Source organism: Malaclemys terrapin, chromosome 5, assembly GCF_027887155.1.
Source record: "Malaclemys terrapin pileata isolate rMalTer1 chromosome 5, rMalTer1.hap1, whole genome shotgun sequence".
Lineage (NCBI taxonomy): Eukaryota > Metazoa > Chordata > Testudines > Emydidae > Malaclemys > Malaclemys terrapin.
In genome coordinates, this window is record NC_071509.1 from 30,042,800 (window position 1) to 30,057,985 (window position 15,186).

Consider the following 15,186-nt stretch of genomic DNA (forward strand, 5'->3'; position numbering starts at 1 on the left):
CCTCATCCTTTCAACTCCCACCTGTGCCTCCAACCCCGAGAACAACCCTGCCATTCCCCCTCCATCTATTGATATCTAGAATGAGGGGAAATTACTACAGGAGACAATGGAGTTGCCTTCACCAGATTTCCAACAGTAGAGCGTTCCCCTGCAGATGCAGAATTCCTTGCTGACTTTGGTCAGCTGCTTTAAAACCACTTTGTGCCACACCCCTGAGACAAAGAGGCTTTAGCCAATTGGATAATCTGTCCCTTTATCTGTATCTGCAACCGTATAATTGAACCGCAGATAAACTTTCTAAACTGGATTCTTTTTCTCATTGCATATTTATTATTTTATTTATGGGTTTTGAACTTTAAAAGTGCACTCTCCAAATCCATTGATTGACTTCTCCCCCAATATTGATTAATATCAAATTTTTGGTTTTGTTACAAGTTTCTCCCCTTCCTTTCACTCACATATACCATGAACGTTTTTATTCTTGCCTTCAACTGTCTCCGTCACCACCTTCCATGTCTCCTTTTGATGTTTTTAAATTATTATTTATTAGTATTACCATAGTGCTTAGAAAACCTAGTCATGGAGTAGGACCCCATTGCTGTAGGTTCTGTTGCTTACTTTTGTTGCTCTTTGGGAATTATGTCCCCTTTCTGATCTCTCCGAGTGCATCCCCTCAGGCTTTGTCCAGCTTTATCCTTTTTACATGCCTTGGGGTGGAATTCTATAATTCTTCCGCTCTTACCCTGTGTAACCAGGCCTACCTAGCAGGTCCAACTGATTTCAGCTACCTGCAGTTCTTCCTTCTGAGAGTCTGTGACCAGTGGTAATCAGTGACAAAACAGCCTTCTTAACAATACTTGTGTTTAATAATAGGAGCAAAGCATTTAGCAAGAAAAGATTTTAAAACAGCAATCTACACACTTCATCTTGGCTAAAGGCTTAAAAGAGTGCCTTTTTAAACCCAATTACAGTTCTTTTGATCTTTTGTGTTTCTGGGTCTTTTCCTGGCATTGTCTCTTAACAATTCTCAAGTGTTTGCTCAGAAGTGGCTTATCAGGAGCCATTCTTCCCTTCCCTGCATGCTTTTCCTCACAACACCCTATCAAACTAAACCAATATATCAATAAAGTAAACATCCCAAAAATCAGATCAGTGTGTAGTATTCATCACTTATTTAGAGAGTAGCTCCAAATCCATCCCAGCATCTTAACTCATGGATAAAGGGAATGCCATAACCAGAGGAGATGAATGGCAATTATCTTGCTTCCTATTTCTAGTTTTTGTGGTGTCATATGAGTAAAGGATTTATTTTCCATAGGAAGAATAGATTACCATTGCCATAATTATTTTCACTTGTTTTGGTTTCTGTTGTCCACAGTAGGTTTTAAAGGAAGCCATCATTTTTTCTGTTAGCACTTAATTGTTGCCATAAATCCACAGATCTAACTACTTGTTATATTGTGATGCTATATATGTAAAAAATTGTTGTATACAGTATTACTCCCTTTGTATTACTGAGGTGCTGGTTGCAATTCCCTAGTTATGGTTGAGATCTGTTTTTCAGTCAGTCGGAATTCAACTTTTGTGTGACAAATAGTGTATCCTTCCCAAACTTGTAGCATTTACTGAGTACAGAATGAATGTTCTGAGAATTTACAAGTAAATCTGTGAATTAGGGTTGGGGTGGTGCCCTGGATCATCTTGACTAATAACCATTGATGGACCTATCCTCCATGAACTTATCCAGTTCTTTTTTTAACCCAGTTATACTTTTGGCTTTCACAACATACCCTGGCAACAAGTTCTACAGGTTGACTGTGCATTGTGTGAAAAAGTACTTCCTTATGTTTGTTTTAAACCTGCTGCTAATTCATTGGGTGGACCCTCATTCTTGTGTTATGTGCAGGGATAAATGCCATTTCCCTATTCACTTTCTCCTCCCTACTCATGATTTCATAAACCTCCATCATAGCTTGCCTTAGTCGTCTGTTTTCCAAGCTGGACAATCCCAGTCTTTTTAATTTCTCCTCAGATGGACACTCTTCCATATCCCTAATTGTTGTTGCCCTTCTGTGTATTTTTCCAATTCTAACACATCATTTTTGAGATGGAGAACCAGAACTGCACACAGTATTCAAATTGTGGGCATACCGTAGATTTATATAGTGGCATTATGATATTTTCTGTCATCTTATCTATCCTTTTTCTAATGGTTCCTAACATTGTTAGCTTTGTTGACTGCTGCTTCATTCTGATAGGATATTTTTAGGGAAGTATCCACAATGACTCCAAAATCTGTCTTGAATGATAATAGCTAATTTAGACCCCATCAATTTATATGTATGGTTGAATTTCATCTGCCATTTTGTTGTCCAGTCACCAAGTTTTGTGAGATCCCTTTGTAACTCTTAGTTAACTCCAAAGCAGATTTCAATCTATTTTGTTATTTAGTATCATCTGCAAACTTTTCCACCTCACTGTTATCCATAAATGATCTGGAAAAGGGAGTATGTTGAACAGCACTGGTCCCAGTATAGATCGCTGGAGGAAACTCCTATTTACCTCTCTCCATTATGAAAACTGACCACTTATTCCTACCCTTTGTTTCTTGTCTTTTAACCAATTACAGATCCATGAGAGAACCTTTCTTCTTATCTCATGTCTCCTTACTTTGCTTAAGAGCCTTTGGAGAGGGATGTTGTCCAAGGCTTTCTGAAAGTCCAAATACTCTACATGATTTCTCTGCTTTTATAAAGTGTTGACTCTTCCCAAACAGATCCTGTTCATCTATGTGTCTGATAATTCTGTTCTTTACTATAGCTTCAACCAGATTGTCTGGTACTGAAATGAGGCTTACTGACCTATAATTGCTAGGATTGCCTCTGAAGACTTTTTAAAAAATCAGCATCACATTAGTTATCTGCCAGTCATTTGGTACAGAGTCTGGTTTAAGCTATAGGTTACATATCACAGGTGGTAGTTTATCAATTTCTTATTTTAGTTCCTTCAGAAGTCTTGGGTGAAAATCATCTGGTCCTGGTGACTTATTACTATTTAATGTATCAATTTGTTCCAAAACCTCCTTTACTGAAATCTTAATCTGGGACAATTCCTCAGATTTGTCCCCCACAAAAATGGCTCAGGTGTGGGAATCCCTTTCACATCCTCTGCAGTGAAGACCAATGTAAAGAATTCATTTAGCTTCTCTGCAATGGCCTTGTCTTCGTTGAACGCTCTTTGAGCACCTCGATTGTTCAATGGCCCCATCAGTTATCTGGCAGGTTTCCTGCTTCTGATGTACTTCAAAAAAAAATTTGCTCTTCGTTTTTGTGTCTTTTGCTAGTTTCTCTTCAAATTCTTTCTTGACCTGCCTTACTATACTTTCATACTTGACCTGCCAAAGATTATCCTCACTAGGATTTGATTTCCAAATTTTAAAGGATGTCTTTTTGTCCCTGGCTGCCACTTTCATTCTGTTGCTTAACTATGGTGGCATGGTTTTTGGTTGGGGGAGGGACGGGTGGTTTGGTCCTCTTACTGTTTTTTTTTATTATTTTGTATATACATATAGTTTGAGCCTTCTATTATGGTGTTTTTAAATAGTTTCCATGCAGCTTACAGGCCCTTCACTCATGTGACTGTTCCTTTTAATTTCCATTTAACTAGACTCCTCATTTTTGTGTAGTTCCCCTTTTTGAAACCAAATGCTACTGTATTGGGTTACTTTGGTATTTTTCCCCTACAAGGATTTTAATTTTAATTACATTATTGTTGCTATTGCCTAGTGGTTCAGCTATATTCATGTCTTGGACCAGATCCTGTGCTCCACTGAGGGCTAAATTAAGAATTGCCTCTTCCCTTGTGAGTTCCAGCACTAGCTGCTCCAAGAAGCAGTCATTAATGGGGTCTAGAAATTTTATGTCTGCATCCTGTCCTGAGGTGACCTGTATCCAGTCAATTTTGGAATAACTGAAATTCCCCATTATTATAGGTTTTTCTGGTTTTGTAGCCTCTCTAATCTTCCTGAGCATTTCACAATGAAGTAACTCATCCAATCACCACTCTTCCTCGTTAGCTAATTCACATGCAAGAATCTATGGTGACAATGTCTCGGTGGAATGAGGGAGATTGGGCACATGTCAAGAGTTCTTATTGGTTGCTTACCTGACACAGTTGTCATTGCTCTGAAAGATTCTGTGTCTGCATAGTAGTAGTTTGGTCATCAGTGCTTGAAAGGCTCCCCACAGTTCTGCTCCTTGTCTCCATGGTGCATTGAGGCAGCACTGCTGGGGCAACTGAGGCAGTAGTACAGGTGAAACCCTTACAGCAGAGACAATAGGACTTGGGGCTCTCCCTGCTCACGCTTCATGAAGTCAGACCGGTACTAATGCTGCCTTTTAAACCAATAAATCAATTATGAATTAAATCCACATTCACCAGTACTCTGGTTGCTTTGTGCTGCTCTGGTGACAAAAAGCAATTCTATCCCTGGTTTAATTGGCGAAGAAACTCACCTGGTTTGTGCTACTCTGGAGTACCTGTCCTTAAAAGTTGAAATTAAAAAAAAAAAAAATTCATTACTGATACTACATATTTTCAAATCATTAAGAATATCACACAGTAAGGTTCTCTTTGATTTTTTTCTTTAATGTTTATGTAGTAATTTTTTTAAAAATTAAGGATATTTAAAATTTAAGGAAGTTTTTGTCTGGAAATTATGTTAAAGATGGAATAAAGTTCAAAGTAAATATCAGTAATTTAAGGGTAAAAACATTACATGGATGTTGTGCCTAAATATGTGATGCCATCCAAAAACCATATTATTATGATTAAGGTATTTTAATACTAGTGATTCTAAATTAGGTTAAATTAACTTTTGAAGACTGATTTTTTTTCATATTTCTCTTTCCCCTTATGACATCACTGCAGGATATGTTGTTTGGGTGCTCTAACACTGTATTTCTCCCCTTAATGTTTGGGTTTCTAGTAACTTTTAGCTCTGAATGTCCTGTGTTTTTAATGCTTGGCCTTCTGGTAATTACAACATTCTTTATACAGTTTTTTTGCCCTTTAGTTATTGATAGATACTCTCAACCTTAACCCCATATTAATACAGCTTTTTGTCTGAGAATATGATAAGGAAAGATTTCATTCACCACTCTATTTAAATTTAACTTCTGTTGTAAAATCATTCTAGCAAAGGGAAAAACTAGAAACAACATTTGTGAAGTTTTATTGGCAGAAAAGTAAGAAAAAGTTAGACTTGGCAAGAGGGACCCTACTGCTTGTGTTGCTTATCCCCTTAACTGCATCAGGCAATAGCCCAAAAGCCAGTCTAGCTATTTTAATGATCATTGTTCCTAGTGAAAGGTGTATATATGCTGTGATGGGGCAAGACCAGATGGCTATAGTAAAGTAGTGAAGAACAGGTATGTTAGCCCCAGGCTAAACAAATCCCTGGTACCACGGTAACCAAATGGCAGTTGCTCCAGGTTAATCAAGACACCTGGGGCCAATTAAGATCCTTCTAGAAAGCAGTGGAGATAGCTAGGTTGATTGGGACACCTGAAGCCAATCAAGGGCTGGCTGGAACTAGTTAAAAGCCTTCAGTTAATCAGTGAGGTGCATCAGGAGCTGTAGGAGAAAGCTGTGCTGTTGGAGAGACTGAGCAGTACAAACCATATCAGGCACAAGGAAGGAGGCCCTAAGGTAAGGGTGAAGTGGATCTTGAGGAAGTGGCGGGCTGCCGTGGGGAAGTGGCCCAGGGAATTGTATGTGTCCTGTTTCTAAAAAGTCAGCTACCATAGCTGATACTATTAAGGTCCCTGGGCTGGAGCCCGGAATAGAGGGCGGGCCCAGGCTCTCCCATTTGCCCCCCCAATTAATCACTGAGTGGGAGACAACAGAGACTGTGCAAGGGAGGGTAGCTTCTCCTCACCTCCCTTGCTGGCTTATGATGAAAATGGCTCAGTAGGCTGTGACCCTTGCCTCTAGAGAGAGAAGGGCTACTGTGAGCCTCTGAGGCTAGCAAAATCCCTCAGGAAACGCGGGACCTATGGAGGCAAGGACAGAGTTTTGTCACAATACAGTTAGTTCTATGTTTTTCGAGTACACTGCATTTAGACTTTCTTCTGCAGCACTTCTCATTCACACCAGACTGAATTATTTGGTCTTCAGGCCTGTATTATTTCATCCTGGAAATTGCCAAATAAAACACTGCCCAAAATGTGAGAGATGTACAATAGTGTTTGCCTAGATATGAATATATCACACAGCATTGTCTGGCCTAAGAAGTGTAAATAAGTGTGTGTGTTGCTATAATTTTTTTACCAACAAGAGATGCCAGATTGTTAGAGATAAGCCCATACATACACTGGTAGACATATAAATCCATGCACTAGCTATGTGATTGTGAGGATACAGGACCTTAGGTACTAACACACAACTTTGAAAATTTGTATAGATATTAGTATTTGTGTTATGGTGGCTTGGAGTGGTGTGCAAGATTAATGGAGAAAAATAAATAGCAGTTGTCTCCTCCTACTCCGTAAGTGTGCTGAGCATGAACTCGTCATTACGAACACAATTTTCAGGGAAGCTGATAAATATAAACTTTGCAGATACATCTGAATTTAAAGCACTGGCACCTGATTTACCATGACATTATACAGCAATGGAACATCAAGATCACCAGAGCAATGTGAGGAGCAAGCTGTTGGACCAACCACAAGATGATCAGAGCTGTTTTCATTTTACATGTTACGCCTCAGCGAAACAATGCTGAACAGATTAAACTGAAATTGAACATAGCAAAGTTGAAATATCCATTCCATCAAGAAAAACAGAGGGAAAACATAGAGGAAAAAATTTAAAGCATTACATCATCAGCCAATTACACTCAAAAAGTGGAATATATTCAAATTGGCCATCCTTCAAGCCTCCAAAGAAACTAGGTAAAAAGCAAACCCAGGATGGGTTTGATGAAAATGTTAATGAAATCAAAAAGATCTTCAAGGAAAAGAAAAAGGTGTTTGTCCTGGCAAAATGAGAATCAATCAACATCAAAGAAAGACAAATTCAAGTACCTGCAAGCCAAGGCTCAAATATGGCTTCATATTCTATAGGATAACTGGTGGGGAAAAGAAAGCAGAAGTAGTACAGCATTATGCCAATACTAACAACACAGAGTTGTTTTATGACCCCCTAAAGGTCATAAAGGTCAGGGGGAGGGATAGCTCAGTGGTTTGAGCATTGGCCTGCTAAAACCAGGGTTGTGAGTTCAATCCTTGAGGGGGCCACTTAGGGATCTGGGGCAAAATCAGTTCTTGGTCCTGCTAGTGAAGGCAGGGGTCTGGACTCAATGACCTTTCAAGGTCCCTTCCAGTTCTAGGAGATGGCATATCTCCATTCATTTATTTATTTTATTTTTTTATTAAAAGTCATTTATGACCCAGTGTAATCAGGACCAGTTCCACCAAAGTGTTCAGATGGTGTTCCATTAATCAAGGACAGGAGAGGCATATCTGAAAGAGCTACTGAACCATCCCTCTATTGTTAACCCACAAGTGCTAAAGGAATGAATACATCTTCCCATATATGAAGAAGATTCATAGATTCTAGGACTGGAAGGGACCTCGAGAGGTCATTGAGTCCAGTCCCCTGCCCACATGGCAGGACCAAATACTGTCTAGACCATCCCTGATAGACATTTATCTAACCTACTCTTAAATATCTCCAGAGATGGAGATTCCACAACCTCCCTAGGCAGTTTATTCCAGTGTTTAACCACCCTGACCGTTAGGAACTTTTTCCTAATGTCCAACCTAGACCTCCCTTGCTGCAGTTTAAACCTATTGCTTCTTGTTCTATCCTTAGAGGTTAAGGTGAACAAGTTTTCTCCCTCCTCCTTATGACACCCTTTTAAATACCTGAAAACTGCTATCATGTCCCCTCTCAGTCTTCTCTTTTCCAAACTAAACAAACCCAATTCTTTCAGCCTTCCTTCATAGGTCATGTTCTCAAGACCTTTAATCATTCTTGTTGCTCTTCTCTGGACCCTTTCCAATTTCTCCACATCTTTTTTAAAATGCGGTGCCCAGAACTGGACACAATACTCCAGCTGAGGCCTAACCAGAGCAGAGTAGAGCGGAAGAATGACTTCTCGTGTCTTGCTCACAACACACCTGTTAATACATCCCAGAATCATGTTTGCTTTTTTTTTTGCAACAGCATCACACTATTGACTCATATTTAGCTTGTGGTCCACTATAACCCCTAGATCCCTTTCTGCCGTACTGCTTCCTAGACAGTCTCTTCCCATTCTGTATGTGTGAAACTGATTTTTCCTTCCTAAGTGGAACACTTTGCATTTGTCTTTGTTAAACTTCATCCTGTTTAACTCAGACCATTTCTCCAATTTGTCCAGATCATTTTGAATTATGATCCTGTCCTCCAAAGCAGTTGCAATCCCTCTCAGTTCGGTATCATCCGCAAACTTAATAAGCGTACTTTCTATGCCAATATCTAAGTCGTTGATGAAGATATTGAACAGAGCTGGTCCCAAAACAGACCCCTCCGGTACCCCACTCATTATGCCTTTCCAGCAGGATTGGGAACCATTAATAACAACTCTCTGAGTATGGTTATCCAGCCAGTTATGCACCCACCTTATAGTAGTCCCATCTAAATTGTATTTGCCTAGTTTATCAATAAGAATATCATGCGAGACCGTATCAAATGCCTTACTAAAGTCTAGGTATACCACATCCACAGCTTCACCCTTATCCACAAGGCTCGTTATCCTATCAAAGAAAGCTATCAGATTGGTTTGACATGATTTGTTCTTCACAAATCCATGCTGGCTGTTCCCTATCACCTTACCACCTTCCAAGTGTTTGCAGATGATTTCCTTAATTACTTGCTCCATTATCTTCCCTGGCACAGAAGTTAAACTAACTGGTCTGTAGTTTCCTGGGTTGTTTTTATTTCCCTTTTTATAGATGGGCACTATATTTGCCCTTTTCCAATCTTCTGGAATCTCTCCCATCTCCCATGATTTTCCAAAGATAATAGAAAAGAAAATTGAAAATAGAAAATACAAAAGAAAATTGCCCAGTTACTTATCATTGAGGAAGTGCAAAAAGTTGTCAAACAAATGAAGCCAGACAAATGCAGTATACCACCTGAAATATTTAAATTTCAAGGCCCCAAAACTCAACTATTTATATGAAATTATTAAGGATAATTGGGACCCTGAGAAAAATTCCTCAGGATTTCAGAGATCCAATCATAGTTACCCTATACAAAAACAAAGGCAATAAACCCGGCTGTGGCAACTTCTGGGGCATCTCCCTGCTATTCGTAGATGGTAAAATCCTCACTTGTATTTTGCTCAATAGGCTTGTAAAAAAGTATCAGAGAAGCTTCTACCAGAGACCCACTGTGGATTTAGATCAGATTGGAGCACCACATGATTTTCATTGTGAGACAGATTCAGGAAAAACAGATTGAACAAAACATGGAACTGTATCCTGTCTTCATTGATCTAAAAAAAGCGTTTGACACTGTGAGCAGAAATGACCTCTGGAGAATTTTAGAAAAGTTTGGCTGGCCCACCAAATCTGTGAACATCAGACGTCGTTTCCCTAAAGACATGACTCATCAATAGTGGCCTCTCTAACCCATTCCCTTTATTTAATGGAGAATGAAACAAGGCTGCATGCAGGCACTGGTCTGTGGTCTCTTCTTCATACATGTTCTGAATTATACAACTTACAGCCTTCAAAAGTGCATTTACATAAGGTACAGAACTGATGAAAAACTCTTTAATCGCTAAAGACTTACTGCAAAGACAAAAATTTATTGAAGAACTCATATGTGAAGACTTTTTAGCAGATGACTGCTTTATTATTCAGTCATAGTGGAAGTGATCTACAGCTTATCCTTGTCAGGATCTCAGAGGTAATTAAACAGTTTGGAGTCACCATCAACCTGGAAAAAAACTGAAGTCTTTTTCCAACCAGCCCCATCAACTACTACCATTTGAGCCATTGATAGTACAAAACTAAAGAATGTCAATCACTTTACATACCTTGGTAATACCATCTCAAGTGAGAGTTCCCTGGATCAAGAAATATCAAACAGAATACAAAAGGCAGAGAGGGTTTCAGAAGATTTAGCCATAGGATACTCAACCAGCATACCATCAAACTGTCAACAAAACTAATGATATACAAAGCAGCAGTGATAGCGTCTCTTTTCTATGGGTATGAAAAACAATTACCATAAACGCATCAACTTGAAAAATTTCACAAACACTGACTTCAATCTATTCTGAAGATATGCCAGAAAGACAAAATGTCAAATATTAACATCCTTGAAAGGGTAAAATCAACTAGTACCCAGGCAATGATTATCAAAGCTCAGCATAGATGGGCAGATCATGGTAACAGAATGGGTGGTGACAGACTCCTGAAAAAAGTCATCTATAGTGAGCTGAAATTTGGAAAGTGCAAGAAGGGTGCTCAATGTAAATGCTGCAGAGACACCCTTAAAAGAATCACACATCGTGACATAAAAGTTGGTAACTTCAAAGACACAGCGGAGGACAGACCTGAATGGAGAGGAACTATCACTAAAGGTTGTAAACACTTTGACAAAGGCAGATGCAAAAAACTGATTAGAAAAGGGCCAAACATCATGCCAAGTCTTCAGTGGGAGCCTACAGATTCCTAGGTAACATCTGTTCATGACCTTGCTGCTCATAGACTGGACTATACAGCCACAAGAGAACACACGAGATGCTGTGACATTGTCAGATATGACAGACAGCCATACTAGATAATCGAAGATGTGAGTTATCTGCCATAACCACCAAAATACATTTGTATATTAATCAAAGGTGACATTCACTCTGTATATCAGAATTGTGTAAAAAGTCGCCACCATAAATAAAGCTCAACCGTTTGCAGAGGATGCACACAAAGCCTATAGGCCATTTAATTCCTACATAAATGCTCAAAACAGGGCTTAATTGGGACTTAAGTACTGCATGGATCTTGTGCCGACGGTTGAATTTCACCCTATGATATTAGTGTCATGCTAACCTAGCTTTATCTATGTAACTTTTTGTTTTACAATAGAACACAATGTTCTAAAGCCAACATTTTGACCACTTCTATAGAAGGATTATAGGAAAGCTCATGTGAGCTGAATGCAGCCGGGAACTGCAGTAGTTTATACTAGGTCCAAATGCCTCAATATATCAAATGAACAATACTTACCTAAAAGTGTTATTGCCCTGTAGGAGAGTAGTGTCTCCTTAAGTGGAGTTCAAGACAGTTCACCCTGCACTGTAATAATACTTTCAGCTAACCTGGCCTCTATAGATAAATCCTATACAAAAAACTTGATCAAGCTAGAGTCATAAATAGAGATCAGTTGCCTAAGGAAAAAAACGCGATTAATGTTGCAGTTTATTATTTTAAAATAGTTTGAAAGGTAGGATATTCAAAGGTAAAGATAACATCATCAAAAAAAGAAATATTTGAAAGTCTGAAAACCCAATAACAAGGTTCCACAAATAAGTTTAACTTTCCTTCTGTGTCCTGTCACACTTAGTAACATTCATGATGTAAAATCACATCTGTGGCAACTATCACAATTGCATTCCAAATTTTTGTCATCTGTCCTTGGTGTGCAATAGGTCAGCTCATAGTGTAATTTGTTTTGGAGCATGATGTACTGTGTAGTCTTTGGCCTTTATTTGACTAGAGGATGTTTTAGGGTATATATCTGTTTGTGTCAATGGATGTTTGGGTCTGACTCTCAACAGAGAAAATAATATAATTTAGTGATCTTTGTACTCGACATTGGCTAGACCGTATAGATTTGACTTTATTTGATTTTGTTGTTAGACTGGGTGTTTGGTTATGCTGGAATGGTAGGCAGGGATGAATGTTTGGAAAAATGTATCTACAGATGATAAAATATGATAACTATTGGGGTCTCTTGACTACTGTGATGGTTTGGGGAATATGTCTGTTAACTTATGAATTCCATTTAATTTTTTTGAACTCCATTTCTGACTGTAACCTTCAGTGTGAATTAAAACGAGAAGACAGACCATGTCTGAGGATCTGAAACAAGACCAACAATTGAGTAGCCCTCCCCTTGCAGGAACGTGGCTACTGGCCAAAAAACATGACTTGCTAATGACTCTTATCTGCTTTAACAACCATGGGGAGGGGAGGGGTAGGAGAATGGAAAAACCCCAGCAAGAGAGAAGGAGAAGCTTGCTCTTGGAAAAAAGACACACTAACACAGAGGGGTACATGATCATTAGAATGAGAAAACTGAGCAGGAGGAGAGGGGGCAGAAGGGACTTGGAACCCCTAACTCCACAAAGGATATTGATCACAACCCAAAAGAGAATCAAGAGGGGTGTGGACACAGGAGGGAGGGGTTTTTGAATGCAGATGTATGTTGTTTTTCCACAGATTTGTACCTCTCTTGTGCTTCCTAAGATTAAAGTGTGTGTGGTTCAGAGATTCTTTTGCAAAGACAGTGTGTACCTTGCTTCAACTGACATGATCCCTGAAGTGTTAAACTATACACTGAGTGTCTCATAGGTGGCATTCTAGGGAGAGTGTACTAAGCTACCAAGGTGGGTGTGTGTTTAACATTAGACTAAGGCAGCTGGGCTCTAGGGCCCCGCATCCTAAGATTGGGTACCAGATGGGGAATCTACACCCGGGGAATGTGCCACAGATGACAGACTTAGACTATATCCACACTTTGAGCTAGGGGTGTGTGATGAGGGGTCGGAGGGCTGGGCAGCCTAGTGGTTAGCATACCTGATTTCCAGCTTCTTGCTTCTCTGTTAGGGCAGTAGAGGTGTCTGCTCCTGACCTTCAGCTGTGAATCTTCAGCTTTCCACCTGTGTCTGGGCCTTTCCTCTCCACTGGGTCCCAGTCCAGGACTCTGGGAAGCAACACTGGCAGGGTCCTCCTTGCAGCAAGTCTACGTTTACTTCCCTGGGCTACTTCCTACCAATAGTTCCCTTCAGCTTGTGGTGTGGCTCCTATAGGCCAAACAGTCAGCTGCTCACCCCAACAATAAGTCCAAAGGAGCAGTGACTTGCGGGACCTGCTAGTTCTCAAAGGGGTCAGGGGCCAGACAAGACTCTGCCTGTAGACCTTACCTGCTCTTTGGTCCCCTCTCTGGCTCAGCTTTCTGTCTGGCTTCCTGGAGAAAGATTTCTCTCTCCTGTCCACCAACCTTTGCTCGAGCTTCTGAGTTCTCTTTTAATCCGCTCCTCCAGCCAGAGCGTGTTCAGCAGGCCTAGAGGGGTGGGGCTAGCTGGGCCCAGTGTGGGGTTTGTATACCCCATCACAGGGTGCAATTCCCCTGCTTGCATACACGTACTCATGGTAGCTTGATGAGAGCTCCTGCGAGTGTAAACAGTGCAGTTCAACCACAATATCTTAGGCAGCAGTGGCATGGTGTAGCCGTGCCAAGTGCAAACACTCCTGAAACTGGTGGGTATATACTTGGTGCAGCTAAGCTGTACCTCCCATGCTGCTGCTGCCCATGGTACCACGGCTAGCCTACAGTAGAACCTCAAAGATACAAACACCAGAGTTAGGGACTTACCGGTCAACCAGACACCTTGTGAAACTGAAAGTGATCAATCAGGCAGCAGCGGAGAAAAAAAAAAGAAAAAGCCAGCAAATACCGAACTGCCTCAGGGCTTTAGCCCTGGGCAGGGGCGATTCTTTGTTTTTTGCCACCCCAAGCATGGCAGTCAGGCGGCCTTCAGCAGCATGCTTGCGGGCGGTCCACGGTCACGCGGATTCGGCAGCGTGTCTGCGGGTGATCTGCCGGTCCCGTGCCTTCAGTGTACCCGCTGCCAAAACCGTGGGACCGGCAGACCTCCCGCAGGCACGCCACCAAAGGCTGCCTGACTGCCACCCTCCCAGCGACCAGCAGGCCACCTCCCGTGGCTTGCCACCCCAGGCATGCGCTTGCTGCGCTGGTGCCTGGAGCCGCCCCTGGCCCTGGGGCTCACAGCTTCAGCTGCGGGGCTGAAGCCCCAATCCCCGGCACCCTCCATGGGGCAGAAGCTGGGAATGGAGCTGCAGAGCTGAAGCCCTAAGCCCCAGCGCTCCTCCTACCCCTGTCTAAAGCCCTGAACCCTGATGCTCCCAGGGGGCAGAAGCCCTGAGGCCCCTGCCGGGAGCCCTGGCAGCCCCTAGGGTCAGAAGCCCTGACCCCTTTCTCCCCCATGGCTGCAGCCCCAAAGCTCCCATGGCTGAAGTCCGTAACATCTTGTTCAGAGTTACAGACCATTTCAGAATTACGGACAACCCTCATTCCCGAGATGTCTGTAACTCGGAGGTTCTACTGTATTTATGCTTGCACTAACTCTCATCAAGATACTGTGAGTATGTGTACATGAGCCAGGGAATCACATTCCTAGCTCATAGGGTAGACGTAGCCTTAGAGACAGCGTCTGTAGTGGACACTGCTCAGATCCAGTGGGCTGAGCAGATAGGTCCAATACAGGAGCCTAGTGACCATCCACAAAGGGAGAGTCAGCCAGGGCTGTAACAACTAGATCAGTGGATATGACTGTAGAAGGAGAAGGTTTGGAAGAACTTCTGTGGTTTTATTGTATAGCTTTAATACTAGCATTTGGAAGGTTTTTAATGTGTGTCTCTGATAAGTGAATGAGTTTGAGCCCAGTGGCTTTGATGCATGATTATGGATACTTTTTGAAAAGAACATAACTTGCCAGTGGCAAGTTACAGTTAAATAGACAAGATTACTTCTTGTGTGTATGTGTCTAAAATCTTTCTTTTGAAATGTCTTAACATCTAAAAATGCAAGAAAAATGAATATTTATATTTCAAGAACTTCCAGGCCAAGATCCCAGAAGGGAATGCAGACATGGCTATCTGTTGTTTGTTACATCAGCTCAGGTCCTCCATCCAGGTGAACTCTAAATGAGGGTGTTTATAGAAAAGAGGTGGGGGAGAGATAAAGCATATTCCCTACACAGCTTCACCTGCTGGGGCAGATCCACAGCTGGTGTAAATTGATGCAGCTCCACTAACTTCAGTAGTGTTACACCACTTTACGCCAGCTGAGGATCTGACCCATTGCATGCACTTTTGCTTCCCTCTC